Here is a 20,760-nt window from a genome sequence, read left to right as displayed (position 1 = left end):
ATGGGAATAAATTTGGTTTGCAATCAGTTAAATGAGAGGTTTCCTTGGTGTTATTACAAGTTGAAGAAAGCTATTCCACAACACCCTCTTCCTACCATCAGCAGATGTCCTTGACTTTGCTTGCTACTGTAGTGTAAACTCATGCCAGGAGAAAACTTGAATTTAGTCATTTATACCTTAATTTGTTTGGACTGTACTCAGGCTGGGCCGACCTCGTGGGCAGGGACCTGTGAAGTCTCTTATAGTTGCATTTAAAGCTAGCACGATGCAATATAAAGATGAACAAGGTTTTTGCTAATAATTTAAATTTAGTTTTTTCTTTATTTAGAATGACATTAAATAGCAAATAAAAGAAACCGTGACAGGTTAAGAGAGAGCACAGAACAAAGGAAAAAATTTTATATTTTAGTACCTTTAACATCACGTTTTTTCCTGCTTTTTGAACAAGGGGGGTTAATTTGCATTTTGCACTGCGCCGCATAAATTATGTAACTGGTGCTGTACCCAGGCACAGATAAATGTAATTCAGAGATTCAGTCACTCATTCAGCAATTGTTTTCTGAACATGAACTTGGTACACCACAGTGCCAGGTATAGGAGATGTAAAAACAAAACAAAACAAACAAACAGAAAACCCCAAACCAAAATGAAGAGCTGGTTTCTGCCGCCTGGGCCTTAGTACCTGCTTTTGAGAGAAATACCTGCAGCCAGGGCTTGTAGATAATTATGGAATCTTGAGGCCCAGATCTGGGGCCAGGAGTGAATTCTGAGATTCTCCTGGTGATGGGAGGAGTCTGGAAAGAATTTGTAGAGGTGTTATTTCAGATTGTATCTGAGTGTTCAAACTTGTAAGATATTTTAGAACCACTCTTTTTTGTTAAGACAAGACCAAATAATTAGAACTAGCGACACAGAGATTGGAGGCTTTCTCATCTTCTACTCCAAGGTCATAAATTATGACAGAGGCCCTGCAGTTATCTTTAATCAGATCTGAGAGAGTGATTGTATTCTGCTAGTGACTGTCTAAAAGCAGGACTGAAACCTAGGTCACCTGATTTCAAATTATTTTCCACTTCATTCCAATTATCTACTCCATTGTAATCCTTAATTTGACAGCTGTTCTTACTTTCCTGTTACTAATATTAAGAAATTAGGAAGTGATATAGCATTTTTCAGAAGATTTGATTTGATTTTTTCTTCCTATCAAAACTTATGTAAGGGGTCTTCTAAACCGAAAATATTTCCGATGCACTTAAATTATAATTTGTTTTATAAAAACCAAATTCTCCCTAACCACTGTCACCCTGAGGGAGGAAGGTCCATGTTCTGGAGCCAGCGTTCTGGTGTGGAAGAGCACAGGCTTTGCAGTCAGGAGTGGGAGGAATCTGAGTCTGCCTTTGAAGAGCCATATGCCTTTGGAACTGTGATCAGCCTGCTTGAGCCTCCACTTCCTCATCTGGAGAATGGGCACAGTAATAACTGCTTGGTAGTGATGTTGGAGGGTTTAATGAAATGAGGTGGTAGAGTACCGTACAGACACTGGGTGCTTGGTGAATATTGCTTCCTTCTCTTGAAAGACAAAACATTTCCCCTTCTCCCCAGCTCTTTTAAGGCTTCTGCCTTGTGAAATGGCTCATTTTATATCAATGGCCTATTTTATCTGTGTTTGAACTTGAGAAATTTCTATGACTTTTAACTTTCTCTTAATATATTGGTAAATAGAGAAAAATGTGACTCTTCAATTTCAATATTTTCCTTCTGTGTTCACTTTCTATCCCAATGGTGAAATCCCAGAATACTAAGAATTTTAGGGGAGGTATCAGAGTCATGGAGTTGAATAATTTTAAAATGATAAGGCACTTTGGGGATAATCATAATATATAGCTGTCATTTAAGAAGGCCACTGGGCTAGGTTGTATTCTGTGCACTTCACAGGTATTAATTTGGTTAAATCTCACAAAGAGTCTCTGAGGAAGTGTGTTTTTGTTTCCATCTCACAGATAAGGAAACAGAAGCAACGAGTTAAGTAACTCATCGAAGGTCACTTGGGCTGGCCCAGGACCCGTACCCTAACCATTATGCTAAACTACCTTAATTATGAGGCATTCCAGACCCCTGATTTTACAGGTGGTTGAGATCTGCAAAGAATAACTGACTTGCCCAATGTTATCCAGCTGCTTAAATGCAGGGGCAGGCCTGGAACCCCGGGATACTGACCCCCCCCCACCCCGCCCCACCCAGTGCAAGGTTCTCTCCACTCCCCCCAGAATTACTGGCAGGACGGGCTCACAAGAGGCTCAAACTGGGAACCAGCAAAGCTAGATAATAATATTTCTATTCCTGTGCCTTTCATTAAGGATGCATGATTTTTGTAATTCTTTCCTTTAACAGTAGTTGCTCTGTTTTTGTCTTTCAGGAACCTGGGCAGGAGGAGATAAGCCAATATATCTGCCTGTTGAGCCTACAGTTAAAAATAATTATAGAGAACATGGTGGTGCTTCAGAAACTGGCAGGTGATGTGACATTTTTCAAATCATACTTTTTTACATTATTCAGTTCTAGTCTGGAGGAATTACCTTCGGGTAGAAAGAAGAAAAGAGTGGGAAAAGAAAAGTCAAACATTCACTTGTTTCTTTTGTGGAAAATACCTGACCATTATTATAAGAAGGTAGATGCAGATAAAATTTGTATATACAGGTTACTAATTACTTACAAGTAACTTATTACAATAAGTCAAAATTACTTATTGAGTATACGTACCCTTTTCCAAAAGGAATTTGGTGTGTACAACAAGATTAGTAAGCCGTTTCTGTGATGCAGCTCTAAGATGAAGGGAAAACAAAGAGGCCAGCTGTAAGGTCAGCGCTGTCCCTGTGGTTGAACAAAACCTTGTGTTTTGGTGGATAAAGGCCGCCATTCTTGTTCTCCAGAAAGGAAGGAACATAGCAATGGTGTCTACAGGAGCCAAAGTTTGTTTGTTTGTTTATTTATCGGAGTATAGTTGCCTTGTACTCTTGTGTTAGTTTCTGCTGTGCAGCAAAGCGAATCAGCCACATGTATACATATATCCCCTCTTCCTTGGATTTGCTTCCCATTTAGGTCACCACAGAGCATTGAGTAGAGTTCCATGTGCTATACAGTAGGTTCTCATTGGTTATCTGTTTTATACATAGTAGTGTATATATGTCACTCCCAATCTCCCAATTCATCCCACCCCCCTCTTCTCCTCTTGGTATCCATACATTTGTTCTCTACGTCTGTGTCTCTATTTCTGTTTTGCAAATAAGTTCATCTGTACCATTTTTCTAGATTCCACATATATGTGATATTATATGATATTTGTTTTTTTCTTTCTGACTTACTTCACTCTGTATGACAGTCTCTAAGTCCATCCATGTCTATGCAAATGGCACAGTTTCGTTCCTTTTTATGGCTGAGTAATATTCCATTGTATATATGTGCCACATCTTCTTTATCCATTTGTCTACTGATGGACACTTAGGTTGCTTCCATGTCCTAGCTATTGTAAATAGAGCTGCAATGAACATTGTGGTACATGACTCTTTTTGAATTATGGTTTTCTCAGGGTATATGCCCAGTAGTGGGATTGCTGTATCATATGGTAATTCTATTTGTAGTTTTTTAAGGAACCTGCATACTGTTCTCCATAGTGGCTATACCAATTTACATTCCCACCAACAGTGTAGGAGTGTTCCCTTTTCTCCACACCCTCAAGCAAAGTTTATTTTAATGAAATTCAAAGAGCAGTTTCTCCTGAAGAGTGTGGTATAGGACATATTAACCAGTAACAGAACAGCCACTGTATTAGTAGTCAGGGTTCTCCAGAGAAAGAGAACCAGTAGGAGATCTCTCTGTTTCTGTCTCTGTTTCTATCAAGAAATTTATTGCAAGGGATTGGCTCATGTAATTCTGGAGGCTGACACATCCCAAGACCTGCAGTCAGCAAGCTGGAGGCCGAGGAGAGCCGGTGATATAGTTCCAGTCTGAGTCTGAAGGCCTGACAACCAGGAGAGCTGATGGTGTAAGTTCTAGTCTAAGCCCCAAATCAGGAGAAGACCTATGTCCCAGCTCAGTGTCAGGCAGAGAGAATTCTCCATTACTCAGTCTTTTTGTTCTATTCAGGCCTCCAGTCGATTGGGTGAGGCTCTCCCACACTGGGGAGGGTGGTCTGCCTTACTCAGTTTCCTGATGTAAATGTCAGCCTCATCTGGGGACACCCTCACAGACACACCCAGAAGAATGTTTCACCAAATATCTGGCCACCTTGTGGCCCAGTCAAGTTGACCCCTAAAATCAACCATCACAATCCTCCCCTTTTTCACACATAATCTTCTGCAGTTCTCTAATGCATGACACAGGTGAGAATCAGGATTTTGTACTAGCATAAATCTACATTACATCAAGAGTTCAAGTTTACAACTGACTTATAATAAACAGTCAATGAGGGAAAACGAGACTGTTTTGGTGAACACAAAGATAGGCAGTCAGGGGTTATGGATGGCAGTTGCAACCTTACATGGGCCTCAGTTCCAAATGTCTGCATTGCGATTTGATTGCATAATATTGAGACAAATTCACAGATAATTAGCTATACTATATGACATTCATTTGTTTTGTAGCTTGCCTTGATATAACAGAATACATTTCCATTAAACCCATTTGGAAGCTGGAAAGAGGAACAGTAGGAAATACTTGTTTTAATGTTAAAGGGGTGATGACATTGGCTCATGTTTGACTTAGAAGAGTCAGAGAAGAGCACTAAGGACTGAGAACAAGCTGTAGAGACTCTACGTTATTACTGGTTATGATGCAGCTCTTATGGTTGGGTCTGAATCTGAAGAGCTGAGCCTGGCCGGCCTGGCATTGCAGTGGCCTACATGTGGACTGCTGTGATCCTGTAGTTCCGCTTTTGTGATTTTATATCCACAGGTCTGGGTTTTTTTAGAGTGCAGTGTCAAACTACACACTTTCTGATGTATAACCTATTTACTGCTATTAGTAACTAATAGTTAAGTACTACCACTTCCGTGTGCTGGGTCCATTTTTGAGTGGTGGTGCCTTTCCCCCGCCCCACACACACATTGGGTGGTTTAAACAACAGAAATTTGTCTTCTCACAGTTTTGGAGGCTAGAAGTCTGAGACCACGGTGTTCCTTCTGAGGGCTGTGTGAGGGGACATGTTCCAGGCCTCCCTCTGTGGCTTGTAGATGGCCACTTTCTCCCTGTGTCTTCATGTTGTCTTCCTTCTGTATACGCCTGTGTTCAAATTTCCTCTTCTTATAAGGACACCAGTCATACTGGATTAGGGTCCCACCCCAATAATTCCATTTTAACTGATTACCTCTGTAAAGACCCTATCTCTAAACAAGGTCACATTCTGAGGTACTGGGGGTTAGGACTTCAACATATGAATTTTGGGGGGAAAAATTCAACGCATACTATACCTGTATATAACTATATACCAAATAGATATAACTATACCTGTGTATACCTGTATATACCTGTATGTACAGGTATAGTTATATATGTGTGTGTGTGTATACTATTTTTGCAGCTGTTCGAAGTTTGTATATTTTCCGTACTGCAGACTTCACACAAAATAGAAGAAGAATGTTAATATTCAAGTTTTATTATCCTGTGTTTAGAAGTTGTTGTGTTTTGCAGATATTGGTATTAACAGACCAAATATTCGCAACAATAAATATTCCCAATAACAATATTCCCAACGATAACAACAACAAAAAATATATATATACACACATACATACACACAGGTATAGTTACATGCATGTATATATGTATAGTATATACACAATATGTATATATATGTGTTAGTGCATGTGTGTGTATATATATATATATATATATATATATATAAAGGCATACCTCAGAGATATTGTGGGTTTGGTTCCAGACCACCACAATAAAGCAAATATTGCAATAAAGTGAGTCACACCAATTTTTTGATTGTCCAGGGCATGTAAGTTATGTTCAATACTATACTGTAGTCTAAGTGTACAATAGCATTATATCTAAAAAAACTAGGTACACACCATAATTAAACAATATGTTATTGCTAAAAAGTGCTAACCATCATCTGAGCCTTCAGTAAGTCATAATCTTTTTGCAATAGTAACATCAAAGATCACTGATCACAGATCATAACAGAAATAGTAATAATGAAAAAGTTTGAAATATTGCAAGAATTACCAAAATGTGACACAGGGATGCAAAGTGAGGAAATGCTGTTAGAAAAGTGGTGCCGATAGACTTCCTTGAGGCAGGGTTGCCATAAATCTTCAATCTGTAAAAAATTCAGTACCTGTGAAGTCCAATAAATCGAGGTATGCCTGTATACACATATATATGTGTAATACACACATACTCATTTAATCCTACAGGTAGGTACCGTGATTATTACCCTTTTAAATATGAGGAAACTGAGGCACAAAGCTCAGTGCCCCACAACTACCAAGTTCAGGAGCTGAGATTTGAACTCAGCCCCTGGCCCCTGAGACTGTGTGCAGATCACACAACAGTGAGTTTTCCTGGCAGTACAAGGTAACGTGTTGATGGACTGCAAAGGGTTAACAGTAGGGATTTAGGCTCTTAAGTTTATAAAAACTAGTTTACTGAATTGTGAAACGATGTAGAAATGATACCTGAAAGGCAATTCTGCAGCCCTCCAGAAGCGGTATTTTGTTTGGAAAACCTCGTGTACTTGAGATGCTTATTTGAAGTCGGTGAAGATTTATCCCAACCAGTAAGTAAGCGTCCTGAGGCATCTGGGCTGGGCCTCTGCTTCCCTCCCCTGGCCTGCCAGTGGCCTGTGTGCTCAGGTTCAGCTGGCTCTCTTGTACACGCACAACCCTAAGTACTCCTGACAGTCAGAGCCAGTATGCAGTTATGGCTGACCCAAAGTGTGAAGACCCCACACGGAGGGACATGGTGGGCGGGCTCGTGGGGTGAGATCACCAGCCCCAGGTGTGGGATCATGAACTGAGGCTCGCTCATGGGCTTTCCTCTCCACCTCTTCCATCAGTGGGCGGCTTGTCCCTCAAAAGGCCATCAGGGTGGCATGGCAGAAAGAGCAAACCACTAAGGGATCTGACACTTTGGGCCATCATCTGCTTCCCCGTTGTCTCTCTGACCTAGGACAAACTATGTAACCTCTCTTTTCTTCGGTTTCCTCATGTGCAAAGTGATCCTTGTTGACTAAATCGTCTTTCTGTTGATGTGTCTTTGTGGAGGGCCTTCCATGTGGTAGACACCATGGGTCACAGAAGTCTGAAACACAAGGGGTCTGGTGGTTAAGAGCTTGGTCTCTGACAACCCTCATGAATTCAAATCTCAGCACAGCAGCTGATGAGCTGCTACCTTGGCAAGTTACTCTGTCTCTCTCTCTCTGTGCCTCAGTTTCCTCATCTGTAAAATAGGAATCATAAAAGTAATGACCATTTACCAAGTCAATGTGTGTAAAGATTTAGAGCTAAGATTGGCACATACACGCTATGTGTTTATTAAATAATAAGCCCTCTCTGGCTTTTTTTTTCCCCCTGTTTTGTATGTTTATCTTTTTTTTTTTTAAAGCCACCTCCGGCTGTCAAGAATTTACCCTGCTGCTGTGTGGTTGGATAAATGTATACTGATAAAATAAGACATAATTGCTAAATCAACACCATCATGCTCTAGGAGAGGGTATGAGTTGGGAGTCTGGAAGAGTCAGGGGGACTAAGAGATTCAGGGGAAAGGGAAAGAGGCACTGGGGCTCACTGTATGCCAGGCACTGTACTAAGGACTTCACATGCATTTCCTCTTAATCTTCAAAATAATCCTGGGCAGTAAATATTGTCTTCCCTGTTGTACAGCTGAGAAAACTGTGGCTTTGGACGGGTCAAGTCTTGTACTAAAATTTGTAAGTGACAAAGCCAGGATTCTTTGGGGGCTGGGAGTCCAGGAGGAGGCCAGGTGGGCTAGATGGAGATGCCCATGTGGTCAGAATAGTGACAGGACTGCAGTGGCCTGGACATGCTGTGGCATTTGAAAGGTTCCTGAGCCGGCTGTTCACACCGCCCCTTTCAGAGGCCTCCTTGGACTCAGGGGGCCCTTGACAGGTGTCTTGCTGTGGTGCTCCTTTGGATTTTGCTCATTACTACAGCAATGCTCCAGTGTCAATATTTTACAGTGTGATTGGATTATACTTTGTTCCCAAGGCTTTAAAAGAAGAGCATATTTTTAAAAGATGAATAAATAAATGGTTTAGCTCTCTGTGTTGTTAACCATACTTGCTGCTGTTAGAGTTTTCCTTGAAGAGCAGAAATGATGCTCTGTGTTCCTGGATTTCTGAAATCAATTATGTTTTTGTTAATTGGATTTTGTTCCCGTTCTTTTGGCTTTCCCCTAACACAGAAAATAAAATCTGGGGGTTAGTCTCCTTCTGATGGATGGCACCCAAGGGCAATACAGGCATTTTTCACTAGTCTACTTTGTTTTTCTGGAATTCTCCGAGTGACCGTTAACACAAGTCTGAGGGACCCAGGGTCAACTTCTGTTTATGTGACAGACTCCTCATGTTGGTTTATTTCACCTCAAAATCAACCCCGTGGAAATGTTTCAGGATGTTGACCTTTAAACACTATGGATAAAATCCTGCTTCTTTCCCATGCTTAACAACAAAAACAACCACTGTGATTGATTATAACAATAGCTGCTATTCACTGAATGTTTAATACATTCCAAGGCACCCTGTTAAGGGCCTTTCATGCATAATCTCATTTACTTCTCTCAGTAACCCTGTGAGCTCTGTGGGGTTTTTATCCTATTTTACAGATGAGGAGACAAAGGCTTAGGGAAGGTAAAGAGTGTGCTTAGAGTCACTTGCCTAGCTAGATACCGGTGGCGAGTGAATTCCAACTCCTGCACTGAGTCAGATTCCTCAGTGTTCTTTAATGCAGTTAAATTCAGTTCTAGCAATGAATGGTCTTACCTTCTCCAACAATTCTTGGAACACACTATCGTGTGAAGTCTGAGATTCACAAAGCAAAGCAGGCAGACCCATCTCAGCTCAGAAACTTTGGAACATTGATTCCCAGAACAAGCAAACCAGGGTGCAATGACACACCACACAGCCTGACCCGCTAAAGGGCCAGTGAGGCTTGAGGCCTTAAGTTTTACAGCTGGAGGAATCTTCTGAAACTACGAATTCTGACACACACACACACACACACACACACACACACACACACACACACACACAGTGCCTTCCTGCTCAGTCACCTTTCCCAGGTGCCTTGTGCCTCCAAGCAGGGCGATGGTCCACAGGTCCTTGTTTGCCTGACATTCCCCATTTTAGCGCCAAATGTCTATCATCCTGGGAAACCCCTCAATCTTGGGCAAAATGGGACTGGTGCTTATCCCCCCTCTAAGGGAGAGTTCAAGATCATCAGCCTGGCTTTTGACCTCTCACTCTCAATCCCGTCCGTCTACTGCTCTGCTATGTAGGGGGCTCTGTCAGTGCCCGGCCCGCTGGCTAGAAGCTGCCCTCCAACAGACTCTCTCCTTGGACTAAACTCCAGCCAGGTTTCCCTGAGTCCTCTTCATGAGGCCTCAACCTTGGCCTATAAAGACTTGAACAAACACTACCATAGTTCCTAACAGCTCAATGTCTCTTGCTTCTTTGTGTATCTCAGGCGTCAAGAAGGCTTGCACAACTGGCAGCCCAAAGTGGGTGTTGTCAATGACGTCTTAGAATAGGCAACCGTCCAGTCCTTGCATTACCTACCTTCCCTTAGAAAACAATGGCTATACTTTTGAATAACTCTCAGTCCACTGGAAGCTACATAGTATAAATTATTCCTTGGATGGACAGGATAATGAAGTAGCGGAAGAGCACAGCCTTTGGAGTCCCATTGGCCTAGAATTCCTTGCTCTTAACTTTGAAAAAAATCATGGGCAGGTTTATATCACTTCTCTGGGCCTCCTTTCATCAACTATAAAACAAGCATATCACGTTCTTCAGTGGGTGATTGTGGTCGTGAGCATTATATGTCATAACAGTCCTTGCCACAGAGTAAGTACCAGTAAATGGAATCAGTGAAAAACATACACCAACCACACAAAACATAACCATGGATAGAAAGAGTTAAACAAGTGTGGGGTTAGAGGGGAAGAAAGGAAAGGGATGAACTAGAAAATGGAACAAATGGGGTGCCTGGAGCTTTGGGTCAGGGGGTCTGGAAGGACTTCTTGGGTGGCAAAAGGAGAAGGAAAAATGTCTTTTACTTATCGATCTTCTATCTTGTGCACTAGATATTTTGTATGCTGCATTTCATTGACTTCTCAGAACAATGCTGTAAGACATATGTTTATCCCGTAATTTACAGGTATTGACACTTTGCTGTGGTCACAGAGTTTTTAAGAGGCAAAGCTGAGATGGACCTGAGACTGTGTCACTCCAGATCCATGTTTTCCCCACATTGCCAGCCTCCCTGCCTTATCCAGTTACAAGCGTGTGTGCGTGCATTGTATGGGTTCATCAAAGACCTTGAACTTTCTTGGCAGCTGCCAACAGTTGTTCTATCTTCTCTGATTAAAAATGCGTGAGGATGGATTAAGACACTGGCTTCACCTGGAAAGCCCCTCTAACCTGCTTTGAATATATTGGCTTGTGTAAATACAGGATACCTTGGACTGTAAGGAATAGAAATCCCACTTAAAGTATTTTAAACGATGAGGAAATGTACTATTTCTTGTAACGGAGGACAGAAAGTAGGGCAGGCTCCAGGCACAGTACCTGAATCTTTGGGACTGTGGCTCTATCCCCTGCTTACCCTTATCCATGTATAGGCTCTGTCCTCAGAGTTTCAAGAGGGCTGCCATTAACAGCTGAGACAAGTGACTTCTTTGTGAATGAGAGAAAACTCATTCCCTCAATTATGGACTAAGTATTCCTTCTCTTCAGTCTGATTGGGTGGTTTAGATTGTGGACCCAACCCTGGCCCAATAGCAGTCAACAGTGGGAATACTCTGTACTGACTGCCTAAAGTCAGGGTACCTGAACCAATCACTGGCAAGAAGGATAGGATGACTGTGATTGGCTGATACTAATCAGGACTCATTTCTATAGTCACGACTGGTTCTTAGACTATCTGGGGAGAGAACTGAAATTCTTAATGTTACATCCAGCGCAATTTGGACACCACCAATCAGGATGGATGCTCTCTATACACAGCAGTAAGTCTATCTGTTTTGGACTAGCTGATTATCAATCCTAGATACCTGACCACAATGTGGGTTTTCCTAAGGAGGAGGAAAGGAGAATGGATCCTGGGTAGGCAGCCCACAGTGACTGCTTGGTCTGTTATGTGTCTCCCTGAGTGTTAGGCTTAATGGACAGTGAAGGTAACCCCCCACCCCAGTTTTCTAATCTGACAGCTCAATATCGGTGGCCTCAGCGATGAGGCAATCTTACTTTTAACTTGCTCTGTTAAAATTAGTCTCATTTCAGATGTGAGCATAAATGTGACATGTGACCTGACCTAGCCAAGTCCAACTCCCTCCTGTGAGGGGACCGGATAGCAAGTCAACCCAAGCCGCATCTCTGTTTAGGGCCAGGGCAAAACATAACTCAGCTTACCACACAGACCGAGTGAGTAAACCTAGGCCTTGCCGAAAGGGATCTCCTACCCCCCAAGGAAAAGCTTTAAAAGTCCTGGGGCTTCACTGGCGGTCCAGGGGTTAAGACTCTGCGCTTCCAAGGCAGGGGGTGTGGGTTCAAACCCTGATCAGGGAACTAAGATCCCACATGCTGCACAGCGTGGCTAAAAAATTTAAAAAAGAAACAACTTAAAAATCCGTAACAAGGCTTTTCTTCCGTTTACTCAGTCCTTACAAATCCTGACTAATTGGGAGATAGGCAGCTTAAATCAGCTTATAGGTCTGATTACAGAAGATTTTAAGAGATGTGCAGTTATGTCACTTTCAAGTACGGGCAGTAACTCAATTTAGATTATAGAGAGATGTCTTATAAAGCCCCTAATACATATATATATATAGATAGATAAGGATGACTTGTAACGAGCTTATCAATTATTTGTATTTAATTCCTTGCTTTGAACGTGCTCCTGGTGGCTTAACACCTGTGTGTTCTGCCAATTACTTTCACATTTTCCCCCAGAAATCTCGTTTGCACTATTGATTTGGACTATCAAGGCAGAGTCTGAAATAATAAGGTTTTGGCCTATTCCTGATTTTACAAGGAAGATTGAAATCGTACATGTTCATCAGGTCGATTTTTTATTGGACACACAAAAGGGTGTTTGGTCTTTGGATGCTGGTTATTTGCAAAGTCAGCTGGAAAGAAGGTTTATTTTTTTTTGCTATTATTATTGGTTTTTTAAGGGAAAATGTGGAAACTTGATCCCTAGAAAATGTTAAATGGAAGTGCAGAGGGGCAGTTTGCCCACCCTCGATGTAAATAGTTGAATCAATCCAGAGAAATGAGCCATCCCTAGGCTGGCAGTGTGGCCAGGTGGAAGGAGCACTAGACCATGAGAAAACCTGTGTTCTGTTCCTTGCTTTGTACTAGCTGGCTGTGTGACCTTGGACAAGTCACTTAACTTCTCTGAGCCTCAACTCATCAAGGTTTCACTAGGCCAGCAGTGGCAAACACTCCTGGCCCCAGGGGTAAGACAGAAAATACATCTGGATAAAGAGGACTGGGAAGAAAACAAAACAATGAAACAGAAAGCCAACAGAACACCAACTTTATTGTGAGGCTGGGGGGCAATCGGGGATGGTGGGGACTGAGGCAGAGCACAGCCCAATCTAAAGGGGATGGCCCACTAGTCAGCTTCAAGCTGAATGCAGACCTCATGTGACCAGATCTTCTAATTTCTTTTTAAAGAGAAGGTGAAAAATCCAGAGGTTTATATGAAATCATTTACTTTTCAAATATATGGCATGTAACAATAAACCTGTGTGAACCAACAGCACTCTGAACAAAATGAAGTTTTCCCCTGGACTGAATTCAACTTGGGGGTGCTCATTTGCAGCCTCTAGACATGATGAACTCAGAAATCCGTTGCAGGTGTGGAATGCTGTGGCCCTGTGAGTTTCATGTGCATAGCCCCTCAGGGTCACACCAATGTCGAGGTGGAAGAGGTCTTAGCGGGTTCCTGGTTTGCCTCTCGTGCACCATCCTGGAAGTTATTACCTAACCTTTGTTTAGCCCTTCCACAAGCCTGACTGTCCCAAAAGGGACAAACTCTGTTTGGAGTTCTTTCTTGTATTGAGGAGAAACCTTTCATTCACCTACTTCTTGGTTCTAATTCTGTCGCCTGGAGTGATACAGAACGCATCCTTGGTCTCCTGGGTCTTTAGACCTGGCTGAGCCTGCTTCTATCCCCCCACCCACATCAGACAGCTGCTTCCTGGGCAGTCAGGGTTTTGAAAGGTCTTCTTAGAGCACAAAACCCTGGATAAGTTAGAGACATTTCCCTGGAAGAGAATTCAGCTGGAATCCCTTTCACCTTGACTTGTGCATGGTTGAGGCGAGTTTCCCTCCTTTGGGGGAGAGAGGAGGGGGCTGGGAGGTATAGAAAGCCACTGCTAGCCTATTGGGAGACCTGAGGGAGGCAGGGTGCAACCTGTGTCCTTCAAAGGGTCACCACTGGGGGCTCTTTGTTCTGTAGAATGGGTCAAAGTGGGAGTGTCGTTTTGTCCCAGAAGGGTAGTACTGTGACCCCTTCTCACCTCACTGTAACCTTTGGGTGCTTTCTGCCCACACAGGGATGACCTGGAATCACTTTCTCCTACAGCTGCTTGCCAGGCTCTGTGATAGAGCAGCAGACGGCGGGGCGGGGTGGGCACGTGGCGGTGTGCTTTGGCCCCGCTGGAGAGAGGTGGGCAAGTGACTGCTGTTTGCGTCGACAGGCGTGCAGCTCAGGGGCCGCTTGGGAGCCTGTGCCTGGTTATGGGACAGAGCCTTGAAGAGACGTAGGACTCAGCTGCTGTTCAGAGCTATTCCGTGCGGGGTGAAATGCTTCCTTCAAAATGTGACTCTGCATTATAGTAGAGTCTCCGTGACGTATTGTGGGGACAGTCTTTCACATGCTCTGTGATTCGACCCATGAGTCTAGAACAGGGACATGAACTAGGTGTAATAAATAATATGCAATCTGGTGACTATTTAGCATCTGGTAATGATGATAAGTCAGGTTTGAAATGTTCCTTGAGGAGACTGTGAGATTCTGAGAAATGAAGCCAGGAAGACTGATTAGAGCCTATTGCCGTTCAGAAAATCTACTGCAAAAAATACAGGAAGGTATTGCTAGGCTAATAGGAGAGGCAAATACAGTCCACCTTGGCCTCTGAAAACCAAATGGGTGTAATCAGCAAATGTCATTGCTCTTAGGCGTGAATGCACAGGAGAGCAAGAGACACCCTGCCACACGGCGGTAGAGAGCGTTGTTGATTTGATCAGTGACAGCAGAGAAAGAACACATTAGCTTTTCTCTGTGGTCCTTACTTCCTTTGAAGCCTTATTGATTTATTCATTTATTTGTTTGCTTCTTTGGTTATTTATCTCTCCAGTTTTAAGGAAAGACCCCTATTGAAGAAATAAAAGTTATGTTTTGAAGGGTTTGTGCCACCAAAACTTGTTCTTCTTAGGGGGGTCACACACTTGTTTTTCAGCTCTTTTTTTTTTTTAACATCTTTATTGGGGTATAATTGCTTTACAATGGTGTGTTAGTTTCTCCTTTATAACAAAGTGAATCAGTTATACATATACTTATGTTCCCATATCTCTTCCCTCTTGCGTCTCCCTCCCTCCCACCCTCCCTATCCCACCCCTCCAGGCGGTCACAAAGCACCCAGCCGATCTCCCTGTGCCATGCGGCTGTTTTTCAGCTCTTGACATAAAGATTCATATCCTACATTGTGTACAGCTGTACCGGGTGGTGTTTACATTGCATATTTTGATGATGAATCGCCCTATTCTCCCAAAATCTGGCCGCACTTGTTGGATGAATTTAGCAGTAACGTAAAATAACCCTTTTGGAAGTTATCTGGGGAGAGAGTAACCCTAATCCTGTAGTAGTAGAAAGAAGAAAAACCCAGATAAAGTGGTGACTGTTTGTGAATGGAGGGAACAAAGACATGGGGAAGAACGGTAGCTAATAGTCAGCAGACCAGGGATAATTTGTGATGTAGCAGGAAGAAGATGGGCTTGGGTTCATTATTGGCTGTGTGACCTTGGGCAAGTTACTTAACTCCTCTGAGCGTCAGTTTCTGCATGGGTTAAATAGGGGAGAACAAATTTGTATCTTGTCAGAATTGAAGGGGAAAATGTGTGTCAGTGCCCAGCGCTGAGTGTGGCACAGGGTCACTCCCTTCTCCCCACTGGGTGATCTTCTGTCTTCACATATTTGTCATTCAGTGCCTTACACATAATGAGCACTTGATATTTTTTGGTTAATGTACAGAGGCAGGGAGTCAGAGCGCATTGTCCAAAACCCAGGAGGCAGACAGCCTGCCTCAATGCTGCTCTGTGATCTCTCATTTGGAACCTCGGGTAAATAGGGGAGCCTGGGGAAGGTGCAGGGAAGGTATCTGGTGCAAGACAGAACCCTTCCTTTTCTCCCAGGCACGTGCACACACAGGCAGCACATGCCAGGCAGACCTCGGTCAGTGCATGTTCCAGTACCTTCCCTTTCTTCTGCCCTCACTTCCCAGAGCGAAGAGAGGTGATGGTTCCAAATGAAACACTAGCAATTTAAGAAGTTTTTCTTAAGAGGGAGGAGAACAAATTTATATCTCTTGAGAATTAAAGGAGAGAATGTGTGACAGTGCCTTGCTTTCCTTCTTTTTAATGTGAAGTATGAATAGAAATGTTGATTCTGTGTAGATAAATTATTTGATTAACCAGGACATCAGTGTGCTCAGTGGTTAGATTTGCCAAGAGATCCGAGGCAAGCTGTTAATGGTTTTCCTCATTTACTCGAGGATAAATAATGCAGGAAGCTCATCAGATTCGTCTGAATCTGACAGATTTGAAAGAATCTGATCCCCCAAGCTAAGGAAGTGGTGAAGGAGGAAAAAGATTGCCACGAAGCTGGTTTTACTGCTCGAGAAATCTAGAGCTTCAGAAAGCCATGTTGAAATCAAATTACACATCTGTCTTCAGCCAGAGTAGGAAATTGAAAGTTAAAGAGAAGCTTCCCGGGCTTCCCTGGTGGCGCAGTGGTTGAGAGTCCGCCTGCCGATGCAGGGGACACGGGTTCGTGCCCCGGTCTGGGAGGATCCCGCATGCCGCGGAGCGGCTGGGCCCGTGAGCCATGGCCGCTGAGCCTGCGCGTCCGGAGCCTGTGCTCCGCAATGGGAGAGGCCACAACGGTGAGAGGCCCGCGTACAGCAAAAAAAAAAAAAAAAAAAAAAAAGAGAAGCTTCCTTCTCAGGCTTGACTCTGTTATTAATCAGCTTTCATACTGGGTGGTCTCCTTAGAGACTGGCCCGTTATGGCTATCGTGCGTCAGCAAGGCCCTTCCCCAGTGGGCCATCCACTGTTTGACAGGAAGTGGATTATCACAAGCAGAAGTCTCAGGGTGAACAGTGGTGTTGTCACTGCTGGGCTTTCTAAACATATGTGTGCTGTCTTCAATTGGCTGCAAACTGTGGCTGATGGAGGACACCAGGGCTATCTTATGACAGATAAACATGCAGTTAAGATGTCCCTGCTGTTCCCGAAAGGGGATGGACAACTGCCTTCGGAATATGAATCCCCATACCATATTCAGCCCTGGAATATTTCTCCTAACTACTTCTTTGGGGTGTGAAAGGAGGAGACTATAATCATCCGTTAATATTGGATTAATTTCATTGATTAGTCTAGCTTTCCCCCCACCCCACCCCCTTCTTCCCTCCCTCTCTTGCCTTCCTACCCTCCTTCCTTCCTGCAAATACCTGTCAGGCTCAGGAGATACATCATTAAACACTACAGAAAAATTCCCTGCCCTTATGTTATGGTGCTTGCATTCCTCTGTGTGTGTTTGTGTGTAGGAAGAGGAAGATACTAAGGCAAATAAATGTATATATGTGTTTATATACACATAATTGTACCTGTCCGTCTTTTTGCCATTTAAAAGCTGATGCTGTGACCAATTAGATGCTAGAAAACTTAGTAGAGGCATTTAAGACCCCAAAGGTTTTTCCAGAAGCTCCCCACTACCTCAGAGAGTGGTAAAAGGAGACAGACTACAAAGTGTCTGCTGTTTGATTCCATAAGTAGAGTCTTGGGCCACCTCTGGGTGGGAGAGTCAGATGGCAGCCTGGGGGCAGGTGACAGTCCTTACTCAAACTCCAAAGTACTTCTGAGGAACTGAAGGGTTCCCCCCAGGGGACAAGCAGGTCTTTCATGTCAAGAAGACCGTAGGTCTGTGTCTTTATTCCTGTCTTACCCCTAGGTTCTTCTTTGTTATAAAGCAGAAACTAACACACCATTGTAAAAAAATAAATAAATATTTTTTTTCCAGATTCTTAAAAAAAAAAAAAAAGAAGACCGTAGGGTTTGGTTTGAGGCAGGTTTTTACTGCCCTCTACTTGAGGCTCAGCCCCACCTTGGTTTGGTCTGTGGTTCTCAAGGTACAGTCCAGGGTAGGGCCCACCACTCTGCATCAGAACCACTCAGTATACTGGTTATCTATTGCTGGGTAGAAAATTTTTTTCCCATGAGGAAGTTATTTTTATTTCCATTTCATAGATGAAGCAACTGAGATCTGAAGAAGTTACCCAAGTTTATACCAGTAAATGGCAGAGTCGGGTGCTTTTGACATCAAGTTATTTCCTTGTTCTATTCCATTATATGTGAGAATGAGATTTTGATACTTTCTCCGTGGCAAGAGCCAGCAGAATTCACCTGGTGTCTAGTCAGCTCGGGCTTCTATAGCAAAATACCGTAGACTGGGTGGCTTAAACAATGAACATTTATTTCTCACAGTCCTGGAGACTGGAAGTATAAGATCAGGGTGCCAGCAGGGTTCTGTCTTAGATCCTTCTGGGTTGTAGACTGATGACGTCTCATTGTATCCTCATATGGCTGAAAGAAGGCCAGTTATGTTTCTGGCCTCTTTTTGTAAGGCACTAATCCCATTCATGAGGGTTCTGCCCTCAGGACCTAATCACTTCCCAAAGACCCACTTCCAAATACCATCACACTGGGGATTCGATCTCAACCGATGAATAATGCAAGGCCCCAAACATTCAGTTCCTAACACATGATGTATTCATTTTCTATTGTGTAACAAAGCACCACAAATTTTGGAGCTTAAAACGACCTGTATTTGTTATCTCCTGTGGGTCAGGAGTCCGGGCAGGGCTCAGCTGTATCCTCTTCTTGGTTTCTGACTTACTTCACTTAGTATAATAATCTCTAGTTGCATCCATGTTGCTGCAAATGGCGTTATTTCATTCTTTTTTATGGCCGAGTAGTACTCCATGATATATATCTATATCTATATATCTATATCTATATCTATATCTATATATATACACACACACACACACACACACACCCCACATCTTCTTTATCCATTCGTCTGTTGATGGACATTTAGGTTGTTTCCATGTCTTGGCTATTGTGAATAATACTACTGTGAACATTGGGGTGCATGTATCTTTTTGAATTGTAGTTTTGTCCAGGCATATGCCCAGGAGTGGGATTGCTGGATCATATGGCAACTCTATTTTTAGTTTTTTGAGGAACCTCCATACTGTTTTTCACAGTGTCTGCAGTCAAGATGTTGACTGCTGGGCTGTGGGAGAATCCACCTCCAAGCTCACGCAGGTAGGTGTGGTTGTCAGGCTGAGCGTCATGACTTCTTGGTGATGGAGGCTGGAGGCTGCCGCAGCTCCTAGGGGCCGGACCGGCGGTTTTTACTTACTTCATCGAGCCAGCATGGAGTGTCTCTAGAGCACGTCTCCTAGCCAGATGGAGTCTTTTATAACATAACCTAATCACCTGTGTCATATTCTATTGGCTGAGAATCGAGTCGCAGGTCCCACCCACACTGAAGTGGAGATTACACAAAAGTGTGAACACCAGGAAGGGGGAGGAGCCAAGGGAGGCGCACCTGGTTTGCTTGATATAAATGCAGATTGCTGGGCTCACCTTGAACTGACCCAATCAGAATTTCTGGGGTTGGGCCCAGGAATCTGCATTGCGGCCACTGCCCAGGCACTTGCTGGTTGGAGAAGCCACACTGAGCAGCAGGGGACACCTGGCGTTCTTTCCTGCCAGCGCTGCTGAGGCTCCTCCAATCCAGTCCTCATGCTGACCAGGGGCCACATGGTGATGGGCCTTGAAGCTCCGGGACTCAGCAGCTAGCCCAGCGTCTAAGGGGTGGAAATGCTTTACCTCCACAGCCTGCCCGTGCACAGTGAGCCCAACACTCAGTGGCCGTTTACCACTGGGGTCTGTCCCAGAATGTAGACTCTAAATTTTACGTCCCTTAGCATTGGAAAAACTGGAAACGAACGTTCATAGCAGCTTCACTCATAATAGACCCAAATGGGAAACAGCCCAAATGCCCTTCAACAGGTAAAGGGTTCAACTATGGTGCATCCATGCCATAGAATACTACTCAGAAATGAAAAGAATAAACTGTTGATACACACACAACTTGGACAAATAGCCAGGGCATTATGTTGAGCAAAAAAAGCCAACCACAAGAAGCCAGTATCGTGGATTCCATTTATATAACAATCAGACCACGATAATAGTTAGAAATGGAAGACAGGTTTAGTGGTCGTTAGGGGAGATGGTTGTGGTCATAAAAGGGCAGGATGAGGGATCCTCTGGTGTTGGAGCTGCGCATTTTCTTTCCTGTTGAGGTGAATACATGAATCTACACAGGTGATGAAATTGTATAGAACTTTATAGACACACACAAAAATGAGTACAAGTAGAACTGGGAAATTGGAATAAGTCTGGTGGATTATATGACTGTCAATATCCTGTTTGTGACAGTAGAGTGTGATTTTGCAAGATGTTGCCTTTGGGGGAAGCTGGGAAAAGCATACAGGGGATTTTCTCTGTAGTATTTCTTACAATGCATGTAAATCTACAAGTACTGCAATAAAAATTTTAATTAATAAAATAGAGCCTGGACTTCAGCTTTCTCATCGCATCTTTGCTGTCCTGCACCCATCCGCAATAGATCTTTGTTAAGAGTCACCTTTCTTCTTTCTTCCTCCACAGTCCTCCTGGGGAGGAGGTCTTAGCTTCGGTTAAGTCGCTCTCTTCTTTTTACAGGAATCATTCTCCTCAGGTGACTGCCCTTCTTGGGCAAGAGCTTTGACCGCAGAAAACCCAGAAAGCTGAGACATGGAGTTTCTTGCAGGGTAAGTAGAATCCAGCCTCTTCTTATTCCAGGGCCACACCTGCAGCTGCAAAAAATCAGGAGCAAACATCAAGACTCCAAAGGCATGCCCCTGCATAGCTTTCCCTCACGGCCCACTGAACAGTTAGAATGCTGCATCCACAGCACGAGAGACTCACTTCTCCTGTAGCATCGTCCTACCGTGAGGCTCTGAGGTTAGTGGCATAACTTTCGATATCACTGGTTAGATCAGGAAATCGTGGACCAGCAATCTGTCCTGTTCATCGCTGTACCTCCTAGCATAGGGCTGTCCATTAAATGTTGAGTGAATGAATGAATGAATGCTGAGCCTGACTTTATTACT

At 43.4% G+C, this 20,760-nt stretch overlaps 1 long non-coding RNA gene across 1 annotated transcript in view; it reads left to right on the top strand.

The window, feature by feature from the left end:
* The window catches only part of LOC109548376 (uncharacterized), a 79,232-nt gene extending 58,813 nt beyond the window's left edge, over positions 1-20,419 (top strand). Inside the window, exons 2-3 of the long non-coding RNA XR_002174457.1 lie at positions 2,417-2,513; positions 20,330-20,419. This is a non-coding gene — a long non-coding RNA (uncharacterized lncRNA). The remainder of the gene's footprint in view (positions 1-2,416; positions 2,514-20,329) is intronic.
* The last annotated feature ends 341 nt before the right edge of the window (positions 20,420-20,760 follow it).

Source organism: Tursiops truncatus, chromosome 7, assembly GCF_011762595.2.
Source record: "Tursiops truncatus isolate mTurTru1 chromosome 7, mTurTru1.mat.Y, whole genome shotgun sequence".
Classification (NCBI taxonomy): Eukaryota; Metazoa; Chordata; class Mammalia; order Artiodactyla; family Delphinidae; genus Tursiops; species Tursiops truncatus.
This window is presented reverse-complemented; position numbering and strand designations above follow the sequence as displayed.